The 19,245-nt window shown below is 50.9% G+C and overlaps 2 protein-coding genes across 9 annotated transcripts in view; one reads left to right on the forward strand and one right to left on the reverse strand.

Annotated features, from left to right (window-relative positions):
• The window catches only part of LOC122624494 (mucin-5AC), a 97,798-nt gene that overhangs the window by 60,130 nt on the left and 18,423 nt on the right, over positions 1-19,245 (reverse strand). For all 3 annotated transcript variants that reach the window (XM_043804079.1, XM_043804078.1, XM_043804080.1), the window contains exon 3: positions 2,873-2,984. The gene's annotated coding sequence lies outside the window, so the exon portion shown is untranslated. The remainder of the gene's footprint in view (positions 1-2,872; positions 2,985-19,245) is intronic.
• The window catches only part of LOC122624497 (broad-complex core protein), an 81,806-nt gene that overhangs the window by 6,479 nt on the left and 56,082 nt on the right, over positions 1-19,245 (forward strand). The gene's annotated exons all lie outside the window — the stretch shown is intronic.

The raw sequence follows: 19,245 nt of genomic DNA on the forward strand, positions 1-19,245 counted from the left end.
GCGCGTACAGCGGCGCGTGATGGCTGAGGGGGGGACAGGGGGGAGGGGGAGTGAGCGGTTTCTGCTGGTGGTGGGCGGTTTGGGGTGGCGGCTTCAAGGGGAAGACATCGACATCGACATCGAAGCTGTGTGCACAGCCTTTCGAGAAGAGGGAAAGAAAAGCGTTTTGTAAAAGGGAAACGTTCACTCACTCACATACACACACACAACACACACACACACATAGAAAGCGTAGACGCAAGGCGGCAGAAGAAAAACTGAAAAGTTTATAATTACTTATTTTTTGATGAATTGGGTAAATATTAAAAAGGGAGCGCACAAAAGAAAACCGAACCGAAGCAAACCGAACCGAACTGAGCCAAATTCCACTGAACTGAAACTTGGGGCGGCAGGCAGCCAAAAAGGTAATAGCGAGTGCTTAAAAAGAAATACGACTACATTAAAAATTATCGATCGATTTGCCGCTTTCTTTTTTTTTTCCTATTTTTTCCTTTTGCGAATCTAAGTTTAATGGGCGGCGATTGGAGGACCAAGAGAGGGGGACTTAGAACGCGTTCGCAACCCCATCAGCCTCTAGTCGCGGATGGCGGATGGTGGATGGCGGATGGCGGATTAGGGGCTGCAGTGCCCCCCGGGAAATGCAGCTGCCGACTGAGCACTTGATTGCCTAATTGCTTTATCGGCCGCCAATCGGGATGTGGGCGTGGCCGGGACGAGACGCGCCTAGCCTCGCCTCGCCTCGAACTTCATTTGCGCAATTAATTTATTAAATAATTCAATCGACTGTGCGGAGTGTCTTCTTCCTTGGCCACCACAACACTAGACCCCGGACCAGACATCCTTATTAACTTTTATTGAATTGAAATTTCTCGTTTGCCAAAGACTCTACACCACCTTCCCCCCGCCCGCTGCGTTTGTTTACTGCCTCGATCGACCCAACTAGCCATCTAGTTCATCGCAGCTAAAACGCTTTAGAAGCAGCCACTAGTGCGGTGGCCAAGCATTACGACTTAATCCGCGCCTCGGCGGCAATCCCATCAAAGAAACGCCCCTCAAGTGGCCCATCTCAACTGCACAACTCTGAGCGCTGCGAAAGTTTGCCAACTATGAGGCTGGTGGGCAAATGCCAGCGCTCACATTATCAAAGGCGGTCGGATTTGGTCTGGTATGGCCTGGTGTGGTATGGTATGGTATGGTCTGGTCTGGCTCCAATCCAATCCTCACAAGCGTCGCCCCCAACGACCGAAGTAAGCGGCTCCATTCCACCGCCCGGCCCCAACGTCGCTACTCTTAACTCAAGACTCGGCTTTCTTAGCGCCGGAAAATTTGCGGAATTTATAAAATTTTCATAGTTACAACTTTCTTTATGCAGAGTGCGCAGGGGGGTGGGGCGGTACCAGGAGGAGCATCAAGTTAATGTGCAGTCAAGCCGAGCAGAGCTCCCCCGCCCCAAACCAACGAGCTGTTTCTTCTATTTTGCAGTTTAGTTTCAAATACATGGCCCGCCTCCCTCAGCCGCCCGTCCTCCTCCTCCTCTCCTCCTGCTTCTGCTCCTCCTTCTGCTCTTTTTTTGCAATACTTTGTGCCTGCTCTTTTCTATGCAGTAAACTTTTCATTATTATTATTATTTTTGGTTGCCGTCGCTCTCTCTCTATTTTCGCTTGTGTATTTTTCGGGACGCCCTACAGGGGGCGCCTCTCATTACGTTCTTTTTGAGTTGGCGAAGGGGGAAGGGGGAAGGGAGGGGAGAGCAGCGCAAGAAGCCCCCATCCCCCCGCCCCCCTTTCAGAACCCTAAGCGACCTTCCGCCCAAAACCCCAATCTCCGCGCTCTGAAGACAAACAGACGCAAACTTTTCCAGCAGTGGGCGGTAGGCGGTGGGTGGTGGCTGTTGGGGAAGCAAAGGGTAGGGGAAGGAGTGGGGAGAGAGGAGCGGGGCAAGGGCAAGGACAGGGCCAGACGAAAGAGCGCAAGAACGAAGAGGAAGACGCGAAAAAGAAAATGTTCGCGCGAGAAATGTTAAAAAATATTTTTATAGCTCCGCGAATGTTAGAATAGTGTTTGTGGGGGGACAAGGGGACGGGGCGAATAGGCCACCCAAGCAGGCAACCCACCACCCCCCCGAGGCATCATCTGCCCTCGCAGTCGTTGTCGTTGTCGTCTTCGTCGTCGTCGTTGTTGTTAGTCAAATGGGGTGTTGATTGAACGGTTGCGCTGCCGGGCTGGCTGTCCCACAGCCCTACAACAACATCCTACTACTACTGCGTCCCACTACCAACAACCAACAAGCAACAACGAACAACGAATAGCGAATAACGAACAACCAACCGGCAGCTCCCCTTACATTTATTTTATTCCTTTCGCCGTGCTTTGCGTTTAGACACAAATTTTACAGCACGCCCACACGGCGAAAGCAGCCAAGTTGCAAAGTATTACCCGAACATACATACTCGCGTACATATAAAAAGATTGGCAATTGCGGGGGCGAACCCAAGCCAGATCCACATTGAGCCGAGATTTCCGCTAAATGGAAATGATGGAATGATGGAATGCCACGCCAGAGACAGAAGATGCAAATTGCGATTTGGGGTCGCGAATAAAGGAGTCTGATTTAACGAAACTGCTGTTCGCTGTGGCCGCATCTAGTCTCCGTCTAATACTAATATTTGTCACAGCCAACCGATAAGACGGATAACGAATTCTTGGGGTCGCGGTGGGGGATAACCTCGTGGCCTTGGCTTCAGAATCAGCCCCTTACCCAACCAGCAAACCAGCCAACCAGCCAGCCAGCCAGATAAACCGACTTCAAGGCTGCTGCTGCCTTATCTTTTGCTCGACGGTTGTGAACGAGTAATTAAAAGAATAAGCCTACCTGATTGAATTACCCGCATTTCGGCTCCTCCTTCAATCCTCCAGTCCTAAAGTGCTCCAGTGCTCCAGTCCTCGAATCCGGCAGTGTGGTGTGATCCTCTTAGGCGGACGGCCTGTAAAGATAAATCGAACAAATTGCATTTGTAATAAATTCAGGCATGCCATCCATATCCATAGCCATAGCCATATTGTCTATGCCAAAGCCAGTTAGGGCCGCAATTGGGTTTTTGTCTAAATACCAAACTGAAAATGGAGCGCAGGGCGCGAGCGAAACCAAAAGCAAACCGAGTGAAATGAATTGCATACATGCGAGCTGCGCTCCTCCGGCCAACTAAATACGACTTGTAAAAAATAATAAATACATAAATTACTTGCAAAAAGCGAGAAAAACGCCGAAATTAAGCCAACAAAGCGGCACGAATCGAGTGAGCGAATGCCGGTTTGGGGCTTCGATTTGCGAGTACCCCGCGAAAAGCGTGGCTGGGAAACGCGCAAAGGTCGTGAATCACCCAGGGATTGCAGGGTAGGCAAATGAAATTAAAACACTGGCAACAACAACCAGTGCAAATTATAGTTAGCATCAGTTTTGGCTGGTGGCCAGGACCTCCTAATCCTCCCCGCTCCCTGCATCCTGCACCCTGCACCCGGGGCCACCTCGTTTAAACGTTTGTTTGGCTGCACTGCGGCAGCCGTGTTACACATCGCGTATACGTGATACGTGTTCCCGGAGCGCTTGAAATTTATTCGCCAGTTACTGCCCCTTCCGCCACCAATGTCACTGCTGTGGCCGCTTGATGCATATTATGCCCCCTTCTGCGTCCGCCCAGTTAGAAGGCCCGGCCGCAGCGCGAAATCTCATTTACTTTCCATCCACTCATGCCCGCTCCCTGCGGAGCAGTGCCTCCGTCTTCAAGAACTCGCCCTAAGAATTCGTGCACGGGAATTGATCATATACGCACTGAGTTGCTGCTCAGCATCGCACTGAGATCGATAATCCGGGGAAGGGTATTGCGCCAGCCAAGGAACGAGGAGTCCGGAGTCCGCAGTCCGGATATTGTTGGCTTTTTGTCCACGCCGCACACTCTGCACACGAGTACGAGTGTATGGCGAAATGCTAGCCGGCTTTTTCGTTTTTCGTCAAAATTATTAGTAATTTTTTCTACTTGGCTGCCTCCACTTCCACGGACACCGGCAGGAAGGGGGCGTGGCGTGGCTGGCAAGCGGGGCCGTCGGCAGCATTTTAAATATAATTATAATATAATTTGGCGCGGTATTTTTTTGCTCTTGCTTGCCCCCTGAACCCCCTCACCACTCCGCACTGCCGCTCCACATAATGTTATCCTTGCGCGTGAGTGTGTTTGTATCTATTTTTTCCTTATCCGCCACACTATGTGCACTATATGTGGCTTTCGGTGGGCGGAATGGGCGGTTGGGGGCGGGGTCACTGCATTGTTAATGCAATTTCGCTTTTGTTGTCGCTATGTGTTTTTTTTGCTTTTGTATTAAAATAATTATACATTTTTTCCACTCATTTCGTTCGTTTGCACTTGTATCTGTATCTTTGTATTGCTTTGTTATATCCTGGCTCGCGTGTATGTGTGTGTGTGTGTGTGTCTGGACATGTGTGTAAATTGTAGAAAGTCAGTTTTGATAGTTTTTTGCTATTGTTTGAAAGCCGCTGCCATTTCTCATTTTGCATTTTAATGTTGCTGCATCTTCCTGCGGCGCATTTGAGCTTGTAATTTCTCGTGCAAAGTTTAGCAGGTTGTTTGGGGTTGAGCGGCATTAATGGATCCGGGGCCCAGCCTAAGACAAGTGCGGGAATGGGGGGAATGGGGGGATGGCGCACTGGCGAGGCGCTTTATTGCATTTTCGTGTTCAATGTTCGAGAGCAGCAAAGTTTTTCAATTAAAAATCAAACGTATGAGCGGGCATAAAACTATATATACGGTGCAGTACCAACTGGCCGTAATTGTTATTGACAATCGTATTGAGTCCGCAGCCCTCGAAGTTATTAATTAGAGCTTATGCATTGCAGAGCCACAGCTTGCCAGCATCCAAGTCGAATGCTTCCGGGTAGCATCTTTCTCAGCCCTGCAACAGGTGCCGTGACCCAGAGAAAGGCAAGCCACCCATTTCCGTCTTTGCAGCTCCTTCGAGTGGGCCACGGCCCAAGGACGTTGCGTGGCCACCGCGAAGGAGTTTGTCGGGGGACAGACACCCAGACACCCAGACCCCAGACCCCAGATCCCAGACACACAGACCGACAGAGCGACAGACAATGGAAGCACGAACGCGGACACAGACATTCCAGGAGGATGGTGGGTGGGGAGTGTTGGCTGGTGGGTGGTGGGCGGAGCGGATGGCAGGGGACCACGACCAGAACCACGACCAGGAACAGAAGCAGGAGCAGGAGCAGAGCAGGACCCAAGCAAGACCAAGGCCAGCCATTGAAATTAAAATCCACACTGTCCATGCCAACTCTCAAGTGTTTGTCGTTTTTTCGCTCTCGTGGCTGTTGTTTTTTCCCAAGCTCTGCTGATGCTGCCACGACTGCCATGGACTTTTAACTTCCGGCTTTTCCATCACACCTCCCTCCTGGCCACCACCCAACACTCAACACCCAACACCGACCACCCACCGCCCACCAGCCTGTGGCCTTGCCTGGCAACCGAGCCGAGTTGAGATGGCTCGAGACTTGACCTTGCAGCAGCAGCAGCAGCTGCCATCTTGGGAGGCAGACTGGAAGGTGCTGAGGGGGGCCACCCACCGTCTGTCTACCTGTCTGTCTGACAAACACACGCGTCTCACCTCTGTGGGTGTGGGTGTTGGTGTGGGTGTGTGTGTACGGTGGGTGAGCAGTGATAATCCGCATAAAATTACAGGAGCAGAGTCAAGGACGAAGGACGCAGGACGACAGACAAAGGGGAAGCAGGCAGTGCCCAACACACGCACAAGGCGACGACAACGACAGCGACAAAGGCGAAAGCAAGGCCAAGGTCGTTTCACACCCACACCCACTCCCATAACACACACCCACACCCAAACACCAACACACACACATGGCAATTGACCAAGCAAGTGAAGTCGGCGCCCTCCTGCTTGTTGTTGCTGTCGTCATGGCATGTGACTCACTTTCACTTCGTCCTGGCCAAAAAAAAAGAAAAGAAAAAAGAATGAAGATAAAGGAAAAGGCGAGCTGCTTCAACCTTCCCCCCGCCCCCTCCGCAGCTAGCACAAATGAACGTCCTGTCTGTGTGTCTGTGCCCCTCTGCCAGTGTGTGGGTGTGTCACCCAGTCAAGAGCATATGTGATGCCCGAAAAAAGAACACACACACTCACACTCACACTCACTCTCACTCTCACACTCACACTCCTTGTATCCTTGCCTCGCCTGCTTCTTGTGTCCATATGTGTGTGGCAGTGTGTTCCTTAAGTTTTTATGGCTTGCTGACTACTACTTCCGGTATCCGGCAAGCGGCGTGTCCGGGCTCTGTGTTCCCGGCCAGGCAATGAATACATTAACACACTCACCCAGTCGCACACACACACACCCAAACAGACACGCACACACGCAGTCTGACAGACAGACGGAGCGAGCGAAGGGGACGGGCATGCCAGACAACGTCTTTTGCCGTGTCCTTGACGTCCGGCATCAAAATACACATGCGGACCGACAGTCGACCGTCTCCATTTCTCAGCCACTCCCACGGCGAGGCCACTTCAGCCATTTCAGCCACGCCCCCCCGTCCGCCCCCTGTTGGCATTGTTGCGCCCGGAGGTATGCAACAAGTTGCCCGGCTCAGCTCAACGGGCCCAAATCAACAAATTATCACACATTGCCTGTCTGCCGCTTCCTCCTTGCCCCGCCGCCAGTTCCAGTTGAACTTCGATAATATGGAAATTTTCATCATTTTCTACCCCGAATGAAAAGCGTCGCCCATTTGGCCGCAGACACAGACAAGTTGTTGTGGCACTAGGCACACCACACACCACACACACACACATGGCGCGGCTGAAGGACAACGACGAGCCGGCAGACAATGTTGACAAGCAAACAAAGCAGAGAGTAAGTGAAAATAAATGGAAATAGAGATGGAAATGGGAAAAGTCGAATTCCGAGTCCGAATCCGAATCCGAATCTGATTCTGAATCTGATTCAGATCCCAATCCCAATGCCAAACTAACCCGACGAACCGACCCGCATGTGTGTGTTTGGTGGTGTCGTATAACCCTTGACCCCTGCCCTTTCAACTCGAGACAGGACAAAACAGGACAGCACAGGACACAGGACGAGACAGGATAGGACGAAAGGGGAAAGCTCAGCTCAGACAGCACAGGACATAACCAGTTAACCAGTCGGGCCGTCATGAGCGCTATCACTTATTGGGGCGTCAAGTCAAACGGGTTTCCAGCCATGTCTCTCGCTAAGTGTTTCGTCAAAGATTTCCACATACGTTATGCCTTGCGTTGGCCCTCGGGGTGGAGTTCGGGATGGTTTTGGTTTTTGGGGTTGGGGCCGGGGCCGGGGTTGGGCAATTCCAATTCCGATTCCGGTTTGGGCAGGGGTTGCAAGGTCAGGGGTTAGGCGAAAGGGTTAGGCTCATTTACATGGCCCACTGCTCGTGAGGATTGCGGCTGGCATGATTTGCATTTGCCGGCAATGGGATATGTTACGAGGTCAGGGGTCAGGGGTCGGCCCACACCACACACACGCAACCCCCGGTGGCGGATAATAGGTTATAAAATGCCGATTATTTTGTCGCTTTCGAATCGCTCACTTTTGGGACAAAAACAACACGATTGGTGGGCGGGGCAGGGGTTAACCATGGTGCTCGAGAGGTTATGAAATCGCATGTGAGTGTGTTGACTTGTGGCTTATGGTAAGTCCGGGGTCGGGGCCGGGGTCGGGGTTCAGGGGTCGGGGTCAGGGTTCAGGGGTCTCTTCTTCACCATGAGCGCTTGTTTAATGGTGAAAGTAATCAGTGGGAGGGTTGCAAACGGGGGAGGTCAATTAGTTGTGAGCATGTGTGTGAGTCAGCAAAATGGCGACTGTCCGGAGTAAAGATTTCCTTTGCTCCGCCTTTGCAAAGGACTTGCCCCCTTCCGCCTTCCGCCTCCACCAACCGCCTCGTGCCCTTTGCGCTCATGTTAATTAGTAGCGCCTCCAAAAATTCATGCCACATGCGGAGGGGCGCAGTGGCCGGGGGTGTGCTCAGTTTAAAAGAAAAAGTTTTAAATTAATTATTAGAAAAAGCATCAGCTGCGGTGTGGGCGGAAGGTGGGGTGCAGCCAGAGGATGCGGTGGAGCTGCCACATGAGCTCCGCAAAGCTTCGTCAGCTTCAGCGGCAGCACGAGGGTTAAGACATACACACATGCCAGTGTGTGCGTGTGTGTGTGTGGGTATGTGTGTGTGCGTCACCTCCCTAGGCAATTTCCGCTGCCAAATTGAAAAATTACGCGAGCGCAAAGTTTCGCTGCTGCTGTTTCTGTCGCTGCTTTGATTTGCTCTCCCGCTCGCGCTGTCAGGGACACAGCCCTTCTACCCACTACCCACAACCCCCACCCACCACCCCCACTGGCACGCCGAGCTGCACCCCTTCTCGCCGAAAAGGAGCGCCATAGTCTCCGCTCACTACTTAAGCGGCGCAGCAAAACATTTTTACATTTTATACGCTCATTACATAATTTCAAAGTACATGTGCGGAATTTTAGAAAGCCGAAAGGAGAAGCAGCACAGCAAGATGAAACCTCGGGTTTTCCTCTTTTTTTCGGTTCGGTTCGGGGCCTTGAGAGACGTCCGTAACACCCCCCACCCGCCCCCACAGCAACAAAAGAGAAAAGACAGCTATCGAACACACACACACGCACAGTCACACACACACTCACACACACACAGCCACACACAAACGCAGCTCACGCAGGAAAAACGAGAAAAACGCTAATGAAAATTAAAATGAAAAATTGCAAACGACGTGTGGCATAAGACTTGGGTGGGGGATGGTGGTGGCAGGGCGGTGGGAGTAGAAAGGGGGTGCCACCCACACATCCGCACACTTGCATACATTAGACACAATCATCGCTGTGTGTGTGTGTGTGTACTTTCCTCACGCATTTCTCCATCGCCGACGCTGACAGCGAAAACAGAAAAAGTAGAAACAAATTTTCCATTTTTACTTGCTTGCTACCCCCACCCCGCGTCACCACCCCCTGCTACCCCGCCCCTACATCCGGGAAATTGTACTTAGCGCAGGGGGTGGGGGTGTGGGTGTGGGTGGGAGCGTTTGCCATTAGCATACACTACTCACATTTTATAATGCGTGCGTGTGTGTGAGTGTGTTGTGTGTTCATTTCATTACACGGTACATAATGGATGTGCCCTTCTCTGTGTATGTGTTGGTGTGTGTGCGTGTGTGTGTGTGTGTGAAGGTGTCTGTGTGTGCGGCACTAAACTACCCTTTGCCTAATTTTTAATCTCGAGCGTTGCCAGGCGCAGCGCCAAACGACAACAGCGAGTCAGCGACTAATGTCGCCTGAATCTTCTCGAGGGGTCAGCTCCTCGGCTGCGGGAGGCCTTGACGTCATCTAAGCTACTAGTTTGGGCCATTTGCCATCCGGCTCATATATATACATATGTATGTATGTATGTGCGTGCAAATATATAGTATACGTAGCTATGTAGGTATGTAGGTATGCAGAGAACTTTTTTATCCCTTTGGCCGTACAATTAAAAATGTAAATCAGTCGCCCCTCTGCCGCTGCCGCAGTCGCAGTCGCCGCCGCTGCCGCTGCCTCTGCCAGCGCAGTTGTTTTTTTAATTCTTTCAACTTTTTCCGACATTTTTCGGCGACTGCTTTTGCGAGTGGGTGGTGTTTAGTTGGGTGGTGTTCATTCATTCCATCCATCCACTACACCCCCATGCGCTCTCTGCATTGATGTAAATATTATATTTATTTATTTCGCGGCGAGTCCTAGACGAAGCTCTCGCAGCACCCGATTAGGAATACTTTGCCACTGCCTGCTCCCCTAATCTATTATTAAAAATGTTAACTGAAAGCGCTCCCCGTATAAATATAGAAGGCGAGCCAGAGCCACAGCTACAGCTACAGCTACAGCCACTGCCCCTGCCACTGCCACAGCCACGGCCACATAGAGCCGCACAAAGCCAGGACTCAGGACTCACGGCACAAAGGGCGGCAGTTGGGGGCGGGGCGGCAGCGAACATTAATACATATTTATTGTTGGTACAAGCAATTTAGCGAAAAGAAATCCAAATTATATCATAACTTTGTGTAGTGCGCCATCTGGGGTTTAGTTGCCTGCCACATTCCCGCCCCCGTCCCCGGATCCCTGTATCCCCGGATCCTTGGATCCTTGCTACGCCTACAACAATGCCAGGGAGCCTGGCAGGGCGGAAAGCGGCAGCAACAGCAGCAGCAGCTGAAAATGATACTGAATCTGAGACTGGAGTCCCGAGCTGTGGAGCTGTGGAGCATAGACACCAGACTCCAAAGGAGCAGGAGCAGGAGCATGAGGGCGGGGGTGGGTGGAGGCTCTGGAGGAACAGGAGCCGCAGTCAGAGCAATAATTCTATGCCGACGCCATTGTAGCCACGTTAAAGATGTTGCCACACATTTTTGTAGCGTTCTCCGTTCTCCATTCTCGGCTCTCGGTTCTCGGCATTCGGTTCTCTGTTTTGTTTTGGCCTTTTCCCCCCGCGCGTCCTTGGCCACCTTTTTTTCGTACTCATCGGAGCAAGAGGAGCTGGCATTGTAACAATGAAAACAATTACAACAACAATTGCGAATAAACATGCAAAAAGCAAAGTAGAAGATGAAGTAGCTGCGGAGGAGCTGGTGGGAGGCAGAGGACGAAGGACGGAGGATGAAGGACGCAGGACCTTCGCGGGAGAGCGAGACCATCCGAATGAGAATGAAATGTTTTCTAATAAATTTTGCTTTATGTGCGCGGTGCGGCGAGGCTGGCAAAGGAGGCAAAGGAGCCTGTTGAGGAACAGCAGAAAAGGGAATAAATAAAAATAAAGTTTTATATTCATGTACCCCCGCTCAGCACCCCCCACCACCCACCCATCCACACACACACATACTCAGGGAAAGAGACAGAGAATTGCCACCCAATTGCCATTAATATGGCGGCTGCCTAACATTCATTTGTGTGTGTGTGTGTGTGTGTGTAAGTGTCTCTAATGCCAAGTTGCCGTTTATTTTAACTTTGCTACAAACTTTAGAGGCAGCCCACAGTAGTCCCAGTTGGCTCTGTACCACTGTACCCCCGCAACCTGCACCCCCGCACCCGCGCACCGCCGTGCCGCCACCAACTAAGTCGAAATAACTTTTTCAGCCATTTTGGTGATTTTTTTTTTTACTATTTCAGCCACATTTTTGCACTTTGTTTTTCTGTTTTTTCTCATTGAGTTTCTCTTGTTTTCCAGGTTTTTCTCTTTTTTTGGTTTCTGTTTTGTTGTTGGCCCAAAACCCACTCTCTCTTCTCGTATTTTTTTCTTTTTTGTTAATTTTTTAACGCATTTTGCGTGGGCCGCGTTTACTTAGTTAGTCCGAAAGAGGAAGGGAAACAGAGGGAGGGAGGGAGGTAGGGAGGTAGGGCGGTAGAGGAAAGTCGCGGATTGCGACAGCTCCAAAATGCCGCGACAAAGGTAAAAGGATTTTTGTGTAAGTTAGACGCGGGGATGATGGGCGCACAAAAAAAAGAAAATCCAAAAAAATATAATAAAAAACGAAATAAATTAAATGGTTGTGTCAACATCAACAGACTCTAGCAATGTGTGTGTGTGTGTGTGTCTGAGTGTGTGTGCGACCCGGGTAAGGGATTACATAGTCTGGGATCATTGATCGGTGTGGTTCTACCTGCATGGAACTCCATGAGGAGCTGGATCTATGCCTCAAACGTTTTTCCTTGCTTCGGCAGCTCGGCCCACATTTTCCGGATTTCCCGATGCCCAGATGGCTACACTGCTGTGCAGGATCTGACCTTATGCCGCTCTTCTGTTTGGTGTAACTGCTCGGATATTTGGGGCACCGATGGCCAAAATCGAGGGGATGGAATGGCTAGTGCCAGCGACGCGTGGACGACGACTATCATGGGATGAGCCCGGGGGCCATAAACCGCATAGAACTGCCGAATCTTTTACTATCGATGGCATTCCCGCTCGTTATGCGCGCATTAATAATTTCGCATTGGCCGCAATAAAAAGCTTGGCGCAATGAACGGATTCTGGGCTCAAGATTGTGGACCACAAAGCGAAACAACAAAAATCAAGGCATGCTCAGGTCATTAAAGTTAACGCTGGACCGGGCACGGTTTGGTTTCCAGGGGGAGGTTTGCGGCCGGGGGATAGTCGCTGCCAATACAATTGAATCCTTGAATCCTGAATCCGTCTCTCGCTGCGTGTGTATGTACCGCCACTTCCTCCTAATCAACCCTTTATGAACCCCTAAAACGGAAAAGGGAAAAATGCCGAGCGCACGGCGGCAACTACAGGCGCACAACAATAAAATGTAAAATTAGAAGCGAAGCCTTCGGCTTCCTCGGCCACTTTTCCATCCATCGACAGTCCATCCAGTCCGTCGATGGCATCTGGCTCTAACTCAGATAAAGCCATTCTCAGTCTCCATGCATCGAAGACCAGTCGCGGACTATCGCAGTTCGATCGGACGGTGATCGATTAGGAACCATCCCCAGCCCTTCCGCCCCACCCCCCAATTCCCGCCTCGTAAGCCACCGGAAAACTTGCAGCGGCAAGGTGAGCGGGAAGCGGAGAGCGGGTAGCGGTGAGCGGAGTGGCGGGTGGGGGGCCAGCATCCACCAGCCAGCATCATTAAGGGTAGTTTCGAGCGTCGTAAAAAATATAGAGAAATAAAATTGAAAAAAGCAGCAACAACAATAACAAGGTCGGAAGACGAAGTCGAAGTTGGCGGCAGAGCCGCGGCAGCGCCGGCGACTGCGGCGGCGACTGAGGCAGCGACGCCGGGACGCACAACTACAAGCACAAGCAGCAGCAGGGGCAGCAGAAGGAGGCCGGCATCGGTGGCAAGGAGCGCAGAAACAAAAAGCGAAATAAATAAAAAGTATCGATATAGATATAGAAAATTTTTGAAGAAAACTGCGCTGCGGCGCAGCTGCTATCCTTGAATGAGTTCGCGAATGGCTTTGGGGTTGGGCGGCGTTGTTGGAACTACAGTGGTTTAGAGGGCTCCACCGCTCCCCGCAGTCGGGCCAACACTTTCGGGAAAGCTATGGAAACGCGAAGGCCAAATCAATGAGCGGCACGCCGAGACAGCGGGTAGGAGCAGGGAGGCAGTGAGTGGGCTGGTGGGTGGCTAGTAGCTGGTGGCAGTAGTTGGAAGCGGTGGCACTTTTAATTTTAGTGTCGCACAATGAAACTTTAGCCCCCCCGCCTTCCGTTGGGCCCTGCAGTTTCCATGGATATATCTGGGTCAGACAACATCGAATCACCCATTCCTTCTACACCCCGTCAGCGAATTTTAAGAAATATGTTCCATTTCATTTGAATGCGGTGCTGTCAGCTGGGTGTATCCCCCTTCGGAGAGCCCACGCAGACTCATCTCCTGGTTAGGACTCCTTCCGCTACTCCATCGCCGCATAGCCCCATCGCTCCATAGCTTCATAGCTCCATAGCTCCAGCGCTCCGTCTTCGACGCTTCGTCTCCGTCGTTCGTGAGCGTCTTTCGCCCCCCACCCGCGGACGCCCACCCCGCCGCGCTACACCTTCACCTTCCCAGCAGCCATTAAGTTTTCTCGCTGTAATAAAAAAATGTTCTCTTTTTCGCCGCTCGTCGGTGTGCGTCTGTTTGTGTGTGTGTATTTGTGTGTGTGTGTGTGTGGATACTAAATTTTCTAGTTCCTTTTATTTCCTTTTGCTTTGCCTCAGCATTAGTGTTTATTTATTTTTTCTGCTCTCTCCCTCATTCTTTCTTGCGTACTTTTTTTTTGAAAAGAAGATTTATGTAAAATGCGGCTGGGGGGAGGGGGAGGGGCATGGACAGGGACGGGGGCAGGCAGCGCAGCCAGCGTCGGCAGCAAAATAGTCGCAGATGCTGTTGCTGTAAGTTTCACGCAGCTAAAAAAGCAAACTGCCGAAACCCATCCATCCGCCCACAGCAGCCCCTCCCCTCCCCGCTCTCTCCTGCCTACCTCAACTTGTGGCTCAGCCTCAGCTTCAGCCTCAGCCCCCCTCACCCTTCGGCGTCCCGCGTCCTTTGCTGGAAGGACTTTCCTTTGACGCGGCTTCGGTCGCGAATGGCACACGGCAGCGGGGTGGCTCCGTGGCTCGAGGAATGGCTTTCTTGGGTGGTAGTGATGATGGTGGTGGTGGAGGTGGAAGTAGAGGTGGAGATGGTGGTGGTGGTGGGCAAAAGTTTCGGCAAGTTAAATGTTTAGATTTCTAAGACGCCATCGGATTTTCAACTATAAAATATTCTTTTCATTTTTCCACAAGCACCACCCACCGACCCACCGACCCACCACCCCACCACCCACACCCGCCAGAGCCATTAAAACCAAACGCTGAATTATAGTACGCAGACACACAAACACACACACACACACACACACAAAAGGCGGGACACGAAGAGGGGGGAATCCCCGGGAGGAGTTGAAAGTGGGTGGGGATTGGCCGCTTGTTGCGGTGCTTAGATGTTAGTTGCTAGTTCCGTGGGCCTTCGCTTCGTCCTCAGCCTCGTTTTCGTCCTCGTCCTCGTACTCGTCCTTGGTCCTCGGCAGCTGGCACCCATTTTCGGCACAGTGGTCGCAGGGCCGCCTTGTTATAGGAAAACCCAAGGCTGCGGGTTCATCGCTCGCAAGATGCAGTTATTGATAGAAGAGTGTCTGGTGGGCTGTGCAAACTGCCAGAAAACAGAACCCGAACAATTGGCATTGGGACTCGCGCACATTCAATATTTGCACATGCCACACTTGTGTGTGCCTTCTACCGCTGCCGTTCCGCTCTGGCTGCCCCTTTCCCAGTTCTCCGTCCCCTTGTTGCCACTATCACCTAATCCACTTGGAAATAAAAAGAAACTTTGGCAAACAAAACGCGAGTCCGGACAATCGGCACTGTTGGAGCAGCTGGTGGGGCCACTTTGCAAGCGCAACTCCACTGATCCAATGACAATGATCCTCGAATTAGCTGCCTGCACAATGCCGGAGCTGATGACCTTAGACCACTGTGCGCTGGCATTGGGCGAAGGCCACGTGCCTCGGGATAGCCAAGCCAGTGCGGGGCAGTGCGGGGCAGCGCGGAGCGGGGGAATTCGAGGTTAGGCGGGAAAATCTAACGAAATCGAAGCGAGGCAAAAGCAAAGTTTTCCGCACACACACACACACACACATACACCCCACGCACTTTGTTGCTGCTTTTCTGCTCGAAAGGATTTTAGAATTTGCCGCATTTTGTCTCTCAACTATGTGCAATAATATAAAGGAATCCCCCCTTCCACCCAAGTGGCAAGGGCAGCAAAGTGTGGGGCAATCAGCGGAGAAGAAAACACAAGTCGCATAGAAAAGGAAGTGGCGAGCGCACGAAAATGCCGCAAAACGTGCCTTTAAGTTATTTTTCATTTGCCACGCTCAGCGCCAGATGACCCTCCTACCCTCCCCTTCCTACCCCTCCGCCAGCCTGCGGCCCCCCTAACGTTCATCCCCACCTAAGTGAGTAAGAGCGTAGTAGTTAGGCGAAAGTAACTGCTGATGAGGGGAGCGGGCGGTAAGGCGAAGGGCAGCCCATTTTAAGATTTATGTCGGTGATTATTTCTAAGTTTTTGTGCGCTCAACGATGGCCATCGCACCCGCCGCCGCCCTTGCCCCGCCCTGCTCCACCTCACGGAGCTCTATCCTCTATAAAAAGAAGGAAGCTCTGAAAGGAAAAGAATAAAAGCGGAAAAAGCAGCAGGTAACTAAAGGAGCCGAAGAAGCCCTAATGCTAGACGAGGTCCTGGCCAGATAATTCCAACGCCTGGCCTGCAAAGGGACAAAGGCGGCGGTGGGAGCGGGAGAGTGCAGAGTGGGAGAGTGGAGAAGGGAGAAGGGAGATGGAAAGCACAACTTTTAGAAAATGTTAGTTTTGTGAATAATCCGTGCCGCGCTTCCACCATTTCGCTTTTCGCAGAGGGTTAAAGTTGCAAAACATTTTCCGTGCCCCATCCACTGCCCCATGCCAAGTACAGCCGCATGCCACCCACAGAGGTGGAAAGAAGCTGTATCGTGCTCTTAGATCATAGGGAAGATGCGAGAACAACGTGCCTTTCAGATAGTTGGCCGCAGTTACCCACCGTATTCCTCCCTCGCTGAGGGCATAAAAAATCTAATCTAATCTATCTAATGTGGCCCCAGCCCGCCCACGCGCCTCTCTTGTCTTCGCTTTTTTCTAAGCACAATACTATTTTCTTATTTTCGTTTCGTTGTTGTTGGCACATTTAAAATGTTTTATTTGGCCATTTGTATGTTTTATGGCATTCCTTGTTACCAACGGCCTTCCAGTGCCAGCTACCTCGCTACCTCGCCCCTCCATTGTGATACCCTCTGTTTGGGGCACATGTCTTGGGACAGGTGTTCTTATGAAGAAATGGTACTTCCTTGCGCCGAAGTGTGTAGTATAGTTTAATTTGTTATTGCGGAAAGTTTCCCTAATTTCCCATTTTTGATACACTTTCAGGTGGGGCATTGGCGGTTCGGTGTTCGCCGACTGTTTTCAGTAGCTTTCCTTGGCTGCGTTTTACTTTATTTAATTTATGACCCGCACACGGAACAGGCAGCAACAGCAACATAAATAAATAATTGAAGCTTTATAAATCTAAAACAGTCGCCAGTAGTTGATAATTCTCCAACACCCCCTCCCCCTGTGAGGGTGGCAAAAGCGAACCAACTACCGGCACAGGACGCAGGACGCAGGACCTCCAGTCATCCGCTCCCGTAGATTTTTTCGATTTTTATCTACACGGCTTGTCAAGATTACTTTCGTTTTTAGTCTGCGTATGCTCATTCATTCATTCATGGGGAAGGGAGAAGGGGAAAGCGGGGCTGTTGAGGGGTTTGAGGGGACAGGCCACACAACCCAACTTAAATGCGACCACTAAAAAAGAGCAGACAGCAATAAGCAGGAAAAAGGCACGCACACACGCATTGCTGCACACACACAGGCACACAGGCAGGCACACAGATGAGAGGGCTGCAAGAGAAGCATATTAAAAGTAATAATAAGTGCCTTAAGGAGTGTGGGCTGGACCACCCGCACTTAGATATTGAAATGAGCATGTTTTTAAATATAAAAGGATGCCCTTCTCCAAAACCAACACACACACGCGCACACACACACACACAAGCACACTTGCTCGCTGCTCGCTGAGCAGCATATCCCCCTAATATCCACTTACAACAACAGCAACTAATACAGGAGCAGCGGCACAGCCAATGCAAAGGAAATATATCAAGCAACCCTCGTGTGCTTTTTATTTTCAAAGTTACTCAAAATCTCGCTGGCTCTCTTTCTCGCCCCGTCTCAGTCACTCTCCTTTCGTTTTCATTTCACCGTGCTTTTTTTTAGGCTGCTCAGTACTTAGTTGTGGCACTGAGATGTAGAATTGGATCGGAGGGGTGCCGCATCTATTCAGCTCCTGGGCAAAAGACTCTAAGCACCGCACACGACATGGCGAGGAGGGGCGGGGTTGGGGGTCATGTGACCCTGCCACATATCATATGGCAAGTGCACCGAGAGAATTTTACGGCACACAACGTATGAGCCACCTAACTCCGAAGCAATCAGTAACTAAGAAAACTAAGTAATATGCCTTGTAGTGTCCCTGCTGAAATTCCAGAAACAACCAACAGATGGAATTGTGTAACACTATTGTTGGGGAAGTAAATGTTCTTTGTGCACCAGCAGGCGTCTAAAAAATCACATTCTCTCCATAACTAATTCCGCTTATCCCGCCTGCACTTGTGAGCCCTTGCCATGCCATTACCTTTACCATCTACCATCTACCATCTCCCATATCCCGTGTACCATCTACCATCTACCATCTCCCACTTACCACTGTCTCCTCTGCCGGCGTCGCTGCCCGCGTCGCACACACACACACACACACTCGTGCAGACACTCACATACCAGCAGGGTGAACATGACGGGATTGTTTAACTACGAACACGTAGTTAAAAAACGAAAAATCGAGACCCGCAAACGAAGATGAAGGCGGCGCAGGCGGCGGGGAGGGGCTGCTAACTAGCAACTGCAGCGGCTGCTTCGTCGTCAAAAAATTGAAAAAATAAAATATAATACACAACTACAACGGCAGTCGTCTCTGTGCACACACATACACACCAACACACACACACACACACACACACATGCGGGGGGTGGTTTGCCTTGAAAAAGAATTTCGCGCAGTAAAATCTAAAGCGAAATTGCCGCGTTCTGCGTAGAAAGGGGGGCAAACGAAGTGAAAAGTAAAGAAAGAAATGGTGAAATAAAAACCTTGTTTCCGCGCAAGTTACAAGAGCACTCCCCCGCCGACTTTCCCCTTTACATTCGCCTAAAAAGCTAAGCTCACACACACACACACATACAAATTCAGAGACACACACACAGGAAGAGAGAACAGCACACACACACACAGGCACACACACAGCCCACCTTGCCGAGCAGAAGAAAGTTCAGATATTTGCTAGCAATAAAAGTAGTAATCAGTTGGAGGGGGCGGTCTGGGCGACGGGGGGCTGTGGGGCTGTGGGGCGCCCCCAAAAGCTCCGACGACGCTGCCGAGTTAGAAAGAGATGAGCATTAGAAGCAGGATTCGCGACAGGACAAATGGGGTGGGGAAGGGGGGGTGTACAATAAATGCGCCGCGTAACGAGAACTTTTCATTTTATGTAATTTGAGTTCGTTTTTTTCCGGCTCCGCTTTGTGTATGCCCCCCGTCCGCTTTCCCCGCTTTCCTAGCCATTTTTTTTCGCCGTCGTGCTTCGCTCACTTTTCTATAACATTCGAATTTTTAAGTGAGTCTGCTTCTGTCGCATTCGCAGCCAAGCCCCGCGCAACTTGTACCTTGTACCCTTATTTAGCCATCTCCGAGTTGGAGATGTACTTCATTAAAATCAGGGCACTTTCTACTTCAGTTATCTAAATACATCCAGTCTGGCATTCCACTCAAAAACCTTCGGTTTCGAATCCACTGATACATGCGTATGAGAGGATGCCACTTTCTTTTTCGAAACACATTGGCTGCTTTGCATTGCATACCTTGCTGCGCTCAATGCCAAACGTTGAACGGTGCGGATGCATCGTTTACAGCCTCTCGTACATCAAGCAGTTATGCACGTCC

This window comes from Drosophila teissieri, chromosome X (assembly GCF_016746235.2).
Source record: "Drosophila teissieri strain GT53w chromosome X, Prin_Dtei_1.1, whole genome shotgun sequence".
In the NCBI taxonomy this organism is placed as follows: Eukaryota; Metazoa; Arthropoda; class Insecta; order Diptera; family Drosophilidae; genus Drosophila; species Drosophila teissieri.